The sequence below is a fragment of the Pinus tabuliformis genome, chromosome 3_1 (assembly GCF_031772625.1).
Source record: "Pinus tabuliformis cultivar Carrire ecotype Pingquan chromosome 3_1, CPIR1, whole genome shotgun sequence".
NCBI lineage: Eukaryota > Viridiplantae > Streptophyta > Pinopsida > Pinales > Pinaceae > Pinus > Pinus tabuliformis.
The window spans coordinates 526,458,925-526,466,756 of record NC_142301.1 but is presented as its reverse complement, the minus strand read 5'-3'; the positions used below and the strand labels follow the sequence as shown (position 1 = coordinate 526,466,756).

The 7,832-nt window shown below is 36.0% G+C and overlaps 2 non-coding genes across 2 annotated transcripts; one reads left to right on the top strand and one right to left on the bottom strand.

The window, feature by feature from the left end:
- The first annotated feature begins 4,473 nt into the window (after window positions 1–4,473).
- On the top strand, window positions 4,474–4,560 carry TRNAS-GGA (transfer RNA serine (anticodon GGA)). Its single transcript has one exon. It is a non-coding gene; the product is annotated as a tRNA-Ser (tRNA).
- A 1,202-nt stretch (window positions 4,561–5,762) lies between these two features.
- On the bottom strand, window positions 5,763–5,835 carry TRNAT-UGU (transfer RNA threonine (anticodon UGU)). Its single transcript has one exon. It is a non-coding gene; the product is annotated as a tRNA-Thr (tRNA).
- Window positions 5,836–7,832: the final 1,997 nt, after the last annotated feature.

Here is a 7,832-nt window from a genome sequence, read left to right as displayed (position 1 = left end):
GTAGCTACTTGTACTAAAAAACAAGTAAGTGTGATCCCCCCTAGACAATAAAATATATTGACATGAGGAGGAACATATTTACTGGTGATATCATCCGCAATCGCCTGAATCTCGAGACGCTCTTCGAACCGATCGTATACTTTATTGAGATAGGTAAACTGAAATTCCCCCTCTGAAAACCGTACATGAGAATTTCCCTTCATACGGCTTGAACAAGAACACGCAAATGCTTTTGGACACGAATAAATAAATTTTGGAAAAGAGATACTTGAGGTTTCGTTACCTCACCGGCTGGAGAAATGAAGATCATTCGAAACAATCCAGCATTTCTATTAGAAGACTCTATAGTGCCAAAATTTAAAAAAGTGCCAAAATTTCAAGTCGGCTCATCCCTATGATAAATCACTATAGTCCCTTTGAACGATCTTTTACCCTATTCGTGTGATCAGTTCCCTAGAAAAGAACTAATATAGACGATTTATAGGAATTATCTTGTCGAGATCTCAATAGATGAATCAATCCAAACCTCAGATTTCAATTAGACCCCGATGATTTTATCAAATCCCCAAAAGGTTCTCTGGGTAATAACCTTTTCATTTTCGCTCATTCGACGAAATATGCTAACTAAGAGAAATCAGATACTATATCATTCTTTGGTCATAATCAGCATAATTATGAGAGGGGATAGATCCTTCGATTTATTATAGGAAATACCTCTTTCAATTTCTTTATTGGAAGTCTGGTGACGAGGAAATGATAGGTACAAACCATAGTTCAGATCTTCCGGAACATATCTATGATAGACCTCGTGCTCTAGAGATTCAATATTCTAGAAATGAAATATCCAACGAGGTAGGACCATCTTGATGAAGATAACATATCGGTCTTCTGTACTATAAATATGGGTCGATTTCGACAAGTCGCACACCCATATTCCAAAAATCCTTAGAGAAAAGTAATTACACGATCAAACTATTGGAACAAGATAAGCTAAAAACTCAAAGCCACTATTTGGTCTGGGTTTGAATCCCTCAGTTCTTTTTTTTTCTTCAAGAGCTCACCAGGTGAATTTTGGAGTTCCTCAGCCCCAACTAACCAGAATCCCATCCAATAAAATGAAAGAATTATAAATCTCCAAGATAATAGATAGGAATACTCCAAATAGAGCCATTGCAAAACCCATAAGAGGAGTAGTTCCCCATCCAGGAGCTACTTTACCATATTCTGAATTAAGCGGTTTTAAGGTCGTTCCTACAAGGGTTTCTTTTGGCGTGGTTTTGGAAGTATCATCAATGGTTTGTGTAGCCATAGAAACTATTGTATTAGTTGAGATCTGTTAACTTTGTTATTATATGGTAAACATACCATGATATTGGGATCACCTAATAAATAAATATATCTGTATATATATATATATATATATATATATATATATATATATATATATATATATATATATATATATATATATATATATATATATATATGGATATATATATATATATATATATTTATCCATCTATTGATACTCCTCCGTATGTCCCATATAAAAGGCCATCCATTATAAATCGTTATTCATGGATCATTAATGAAAAAAATATCCGGATGGATTTTACCCCTATTAAGAAGATCCATCAACAATCCAGAATCAGAAAAGGTATTCTTTTTATATTGTAAATATATTCCTATAAGATGTCGACGAAATAGAATCTAATTTTTGGGAATATTCTGGAAAAATCCCATTGATTTCGAGTCAGATATTCAATAATGAAAACGATTTCCCAATAATAGAAACTCTCATTCTCCAAAGCGTCCTGTAATCTTTAACCAATTTTTTGCTTCGATGTAATTTCCCGGAGCAAGTGCTATAGCTTGTTCCCAATACTCAGCAGCTTGATCGAACCAAGCCTCCGCAGTTTCAGGATCTCCCTGTCGAATGGCCTGTTCTCCTCGGTCAAGATAGGTAAACTTGGAAAAGTTTTCTTCCCTCAGAACCGTACTTGAGAGTTTCCTACCTCATACAGCTCAATTCACTATTTTTTAGTCCTCTACCAAAATTTCCAAAGAATTGGAGATGATTCATTGGGAGTTCATATTAACCAAAGGACCAAAAAAAGTCAATGACATGAGTTTCTGATTTAACTTCCAATCAATTCAATGATCAGGTTCTATCTTTTCTCCTACCCTCAAAAAGATGAAGTATATCTCTTTATATACTTCAAATTGATTGTCCAAATCAAAGTCTTTTTGCAAGGTAACTATCTCAGTTCCGTATAGAATTTTTGGAGAGTACTCTCTGGTTGGAGTACTTCACATCTTTAGGATCTGATGCTACACCGCTGCTCAATAGCTTAGTAGATCAACTCTATTACATAAGTTGATTCCTGATTCTTGTCAATGAGCATATTTGATCGTATCAGCCCGAACCTTCTTTCAATAATTGATCTTTATGGTGCTTCCATCATCAATTGAATTTATTATCCATGGAATATTTAGGCTCTATCTATTCATATTCGGGCTCCTATGAGAGTTTTTTTCGCTACAGCTGATAAAATACCGTTACTTGGGACGGTTCATATGTAGAAAGCCTTTTCTTTTGTCCTTACTCAGTTATTAACTAAGTTATTCTATGGTACAGATAGTCGCACGTAATGACAGATCAAGGCCGTATTATTAAGAGCTTGTGGTAAGGATGGGTTCCGTTCTAATGCTTGGAAATAATATTCCAAAGCCTTCGTATGTTCCCCATTACTTGTATGCACAAGACCTATATTATATAGTATATAACTTCGATCATAAGGATCAGTTTCCAGTCGCATAGCTTCATAATAATTTTGTAAAGCTTCCGCATATTCCCCTTCCGATTGAGCTGACATTCGTTACGGTCGTTCATTCCATTGAAATGATCTCCGCTTCAAAACCGTACATGAGATTCCCACCTCATACGGCTCCTCCTTTCTTTACAGTAGGTAATATGGGGAGTAATCCGTGGAATTGAAAAAAAAAAAAAAAAAGATTCTGACCCAATATTATGAATTAACAGGGGCTAGTGTATTTCCAATGAATCTCTAGCCATCCTTCTTGCAAAGATTCTTTTCCAAATACCAAGGATCTTACTACTAGGAATGGAACCTCTAACAATTTCTTTGTTCTTAACGCCCTGTATTCTCCGGGGATTAATCACTTCAACAATCTCCGATGGTTCCATTATAAGGGTATCCGAAGTACAAACGAGATGGATGTTTGTTGTCCCAACCATTCTCACTACCCTTCAGAAAAGGGTAATGCATATGGGCTATAACGAAGCTTTTGTGTTGTCGATTTCCATACGTAGTGCTTTCTCCCCTCATGCGCGCCTATCAAATAGGTTCAACTATACAAGCAAGGCCTATTGCATAGGTGTAACCTTTCGCTCGGTACTAAAATCCTCAGGAGATGAAAGCATCTAAAGGTGCATTGACCGGGGATACACGACAGAAGGAATTGTTCTATCTCCAGAACTCACCTTCACTGAGCGTAAGTTTTATTTTACCCAATTTTTATTCCCGAATACCTTACCTTTTCTTTCCCCAAAAAAGAAGAACGGAAAAAATATCAAATCACACCATCTCTGTAATAGGTAAATGCTTCTTTCTCCCCCGGAGCCATCGGGATTATTCGCAATAATATATCTGCTACAATTGTGAAGGTCTTATCAATAAAATTGTCATTTCTCTGAGATCTAGGCATAGTCAATTACAGTTTGATAATTTCCTTCATTCCGTTACGCAAATGATTCCATGAACAAAATTTTTTTTTGGTGCACAATACCATAAAATGGATTTCCTTACAATCGCAAATATGTTCTCATTCTATCTATTCCAATCTATTCCAATCTATTCTTTAAAATTAGAATAGATAGGGAATAAGTTGAATAATTTTTCATTAGTAACATGAATAATAATGGAAAAAGGCTCGTATTGAAAGAATAATAGATTGGGTAAACTCGGGAAGTCCAGTTCGATTATGATCCGAACAAAGAAAGAGTTAAACGATCGAGCATTGCATAATGAGGATGAAATGCCTACCCAGCAATTGTGTGCTTTATCCATATAGATAAAAGAATATCGAGAAAATATAGTCATCATGACATAGGATCATTGCCAAAGAATTAGTTCTTATACAATTGATAAGATGATCACTATAGATCTATATATTATCATAATATGGAATGGATCAGTCAATCTGTCTTAAATTCTTTATTAGGTGATCCGAATACGTTGGATTAACCGGGATGATTGAGGATTTCCTAAAATAAGAGGAAGTTGTAAAAAATGTCCTTTCGTCTTTCCGGGGGGGGGATTGAATCATTACCTTATTTATTATCTATTTATTTCCGAAAGATTGAACTGTTCGTACCCGAACAAAAAGAATTGGTTTCGTAAGGAAGTTTCTATTGACCCATTTTATTAATTAGAACCAAGAGATCTCATAGGAAAGATGGCCGAGCGGTTCAAGGCGTAGCATTGGAACTGCTATGTAGGCTTCTGCTTACCGAGGGTTCGAATCCCTCTCTTTCCGTATCTTCGCCCTACTATCTATTTTCTTCTCATCCATTGTTTTTCCAATCTATTGAATCCCAATAGGACTATTTCCTAATTCCAGGATCAATCTACCTCTATTTGTAATAGAGAAAATAGAACGAACATCGGTTCGTGGTATGGGAAAAGTAAAGACTATTTTAAGAAGCAATAAAAAAAAAGTATCGCGGATAACAAGTAACGTACGTAAGGATTATAAAATGTCTCCTTCGGGGAAGGGAAAAAGAAGGGAGAAGAACATAATTTCCAGATGCCCAGCAACCAACCCACCCCTCTCTTTCATTTCATTCTCGATTCAAGCTTGACGGGAATAATACTCTACGACCAGCAATTCATTAATCTTCAAATTGATCCATTTACTATCTATTATTTGATTGATGAATCCTTTATATTGTAAGGAATGAAAAGTCAAATGATTTGGCAATTTATCCCTCTGGAACAGATCTATATTCTTCTTAATGATAGCTCTCAATCTTTGTTGATCTCTTATAGTAATCACATCTTGAGGTTTGCAAGGGTAACTTGGTATATCTACCATATGGTCATTGACCCGGATATGTCCATGATTCACTAATTGTCTAGCTCCAGGAATGGTGGGAGCCATACCCAATCGAAAAAGAATATTATGTAAACGCATTTCAAGTAATTGCAATAGGACCTGACCTGTTGAGCCTTTGGCTCTTCTAGCAATACGAACATATTTCAGCAATTATCGCTCCGTTAGTCCGTAATGAAAACGCAATTTTTGTTTTTCTTCTATCCAGATACGATATTGAGATATTTTCCTAGAAGAAGACCGGTTCATAGAATCCTTTCTGTTTTTGGGTCTTTTACTAGTGAGACCTGGTAAAGTTTTCAGACAACGTATTATTTTTAAATGAGGTCCCCGATAACAGGACATAGAAACTCCTTATTCAATTAACAAATAGTGCTAGAAAGAAGAAAGAATAGTATAACCCGTATGAGTACTACTGGAATTCTTTTATATGGAAAACGAAGATCTTTCTCCAATTTGTTATTGATCCTAATAGCTCCAATCATTTCATTCATCCCGTTCCTAGTTGGGAGTAAATGATCATGGCATGACGGACCCGACGAACGATCGTAAGAGTATTCTCCATTCCATCTTGATCCTAACAAAACTTTGTGGATTATGGAAATGAGAGGAACGGAACGGAAAAGAGCCAGCTATCGGGATCGAACCGATGACCATCACATTACAAGTGCGATGCTCTAACCTCTAAGCTAAGCAGGCTCGATGGAATATCACTCCCCATTTCATTGGGGTGAGATCCATAGATTCCTTTGGAATCCTAACGATTATAGCACGAATCAAATTCAATGACGCAATCCAGATTACGATTACAACGGAACATTGTTTGAATGTAGATTCTTTCAAGGGAAAGAAAGGAGAAGTAAGGGTCAATTGATATCGATCGTTTTACTCACTCTTCCAAATCGACTAGGGGAGGATAATAACATTGCATTTCAAATGGATAAATAATATAATGATTCCCAATCATATTCGATTGGGGTAGAGATAGAGAAGGGGAGAGAAGGGGAGTAGGGGAGGATATTTCTCCCACCCAATATTGAGCAAATATCCAATGAATAATGCTGATGGATATTACATAATAGGATTAGATCAAGGTATGATCTTGTTCTTCGAGAAGGGGATATGGCGGAATTGGTAGACGCTACGGACTTGATCGAATTGAGCCTTGGTATGGAAACCTACCAAGTGATAGCTTCCAAATCTAGGGAACCCTGGGATATTTTGAATGGGTAATCCTGAGCCAAATCTGGTTCATGAAGACAATGTTTCTTCTCCTAAGATAGGAAGGGGATAGGTGCAGAGACTCAATGGAAGCTATTCTAACGAATGAATCTCATTTGGTCCAATACTGTAGTTATAGAACGATCTATTTACACCTCAAAAATGGAGAGAGATGTTATATAACATCAGAAAAAACTGGCAATCAGAACTTGAATCATTCCAAGGATTTTATTCATAAGATAGATGCCAGATTCGAGTTGAAGTACTGATTTGACATTAAGTAATCCAATTATGAACTTATCTACTCTAGATGGAGAATTGAATTATTTTTTGGAATAAATGGTTGGATGAGGATAAAGATAGAGTCCAATTCTACATGTCAATGTAAACAACAATGCAAATTGCACTAGGAGGAAAATCTGTTGGCTTTATAGACCGTGAGGGTTCAAGTCCCTCTATCCCCACCCAAGTTCGTTCCCGAACGTACTGATCTATCTTCTCCAATTCCATTGGTTCGAATCCATTCTAATTTCTCGATTCTTTTACCTCGCTATTTTTTTTTTTTTCATGAAGGGAAGAAATTAGAACATGAATCTTTTCATCCATCTTATGACCAGTTGAGTTGATCTGTTAATAAGTTGATCATATGATCAATTGATTTTGTGATATATGATCTACATAGATTAGATCATTTTGAAATTATTCAATTGCAGTCCATTTTTATCATATTAGTGACTTCCAGATCGAAAATAATAAAGATCATTCTAAAAACTAGTAAAAATACATTTTTACTTCTTTTTAGTTGACACAAGTTAAAACCCTGTACCAGGATGATCCAAAGGGAAGAGTTGGGATAGCTCAGTTGGTAGAGCAGAGGACTGAAAATCCTCGTGCCACCAGTTCAAATCTGGTTCTTGGCAAGATGTCAATATCCATGTCTTCATATCCATCTATCTAAATCTATTCTATCTAGATGTATATCTACATACGGAGACACCCCGATCAAAATAGATAGATGGATCAATCTGTTCTCTCCCTCTTCTTTGCTCATATTGTCCCTCTCTGTCCGTTCTAATTGAATCACGATACTCTCTACATATAAAAAAGTAGGAGAGAGAACTCAGAAGTCAATATTTGACGGTGGGACTGATAATTCGGCACTAGTCGGAATCTATTCATCCTATTCCATCCGAATCGAAATGGGATAGATTATCCCAATGATAGATCTATAATTGCAGAGTTGAATTAGATCCAAATGTTGTATAGGGTATCTCGAAAGTAGATTCGAATTGAGGTTCATAAGATTGATGTAATAACTTTTGACCATAGTTTCTAGTATGAATATTGGATCCAATATGATGATCCCTATGATTTATAGTGAAATATTTTATTCTTTCCTTGTTGGAGTTCGGGCCTCATATATCCATCGAACTATCTTTTCTTTCACGAAGTTTCGTTATAGCATCTATAATAGC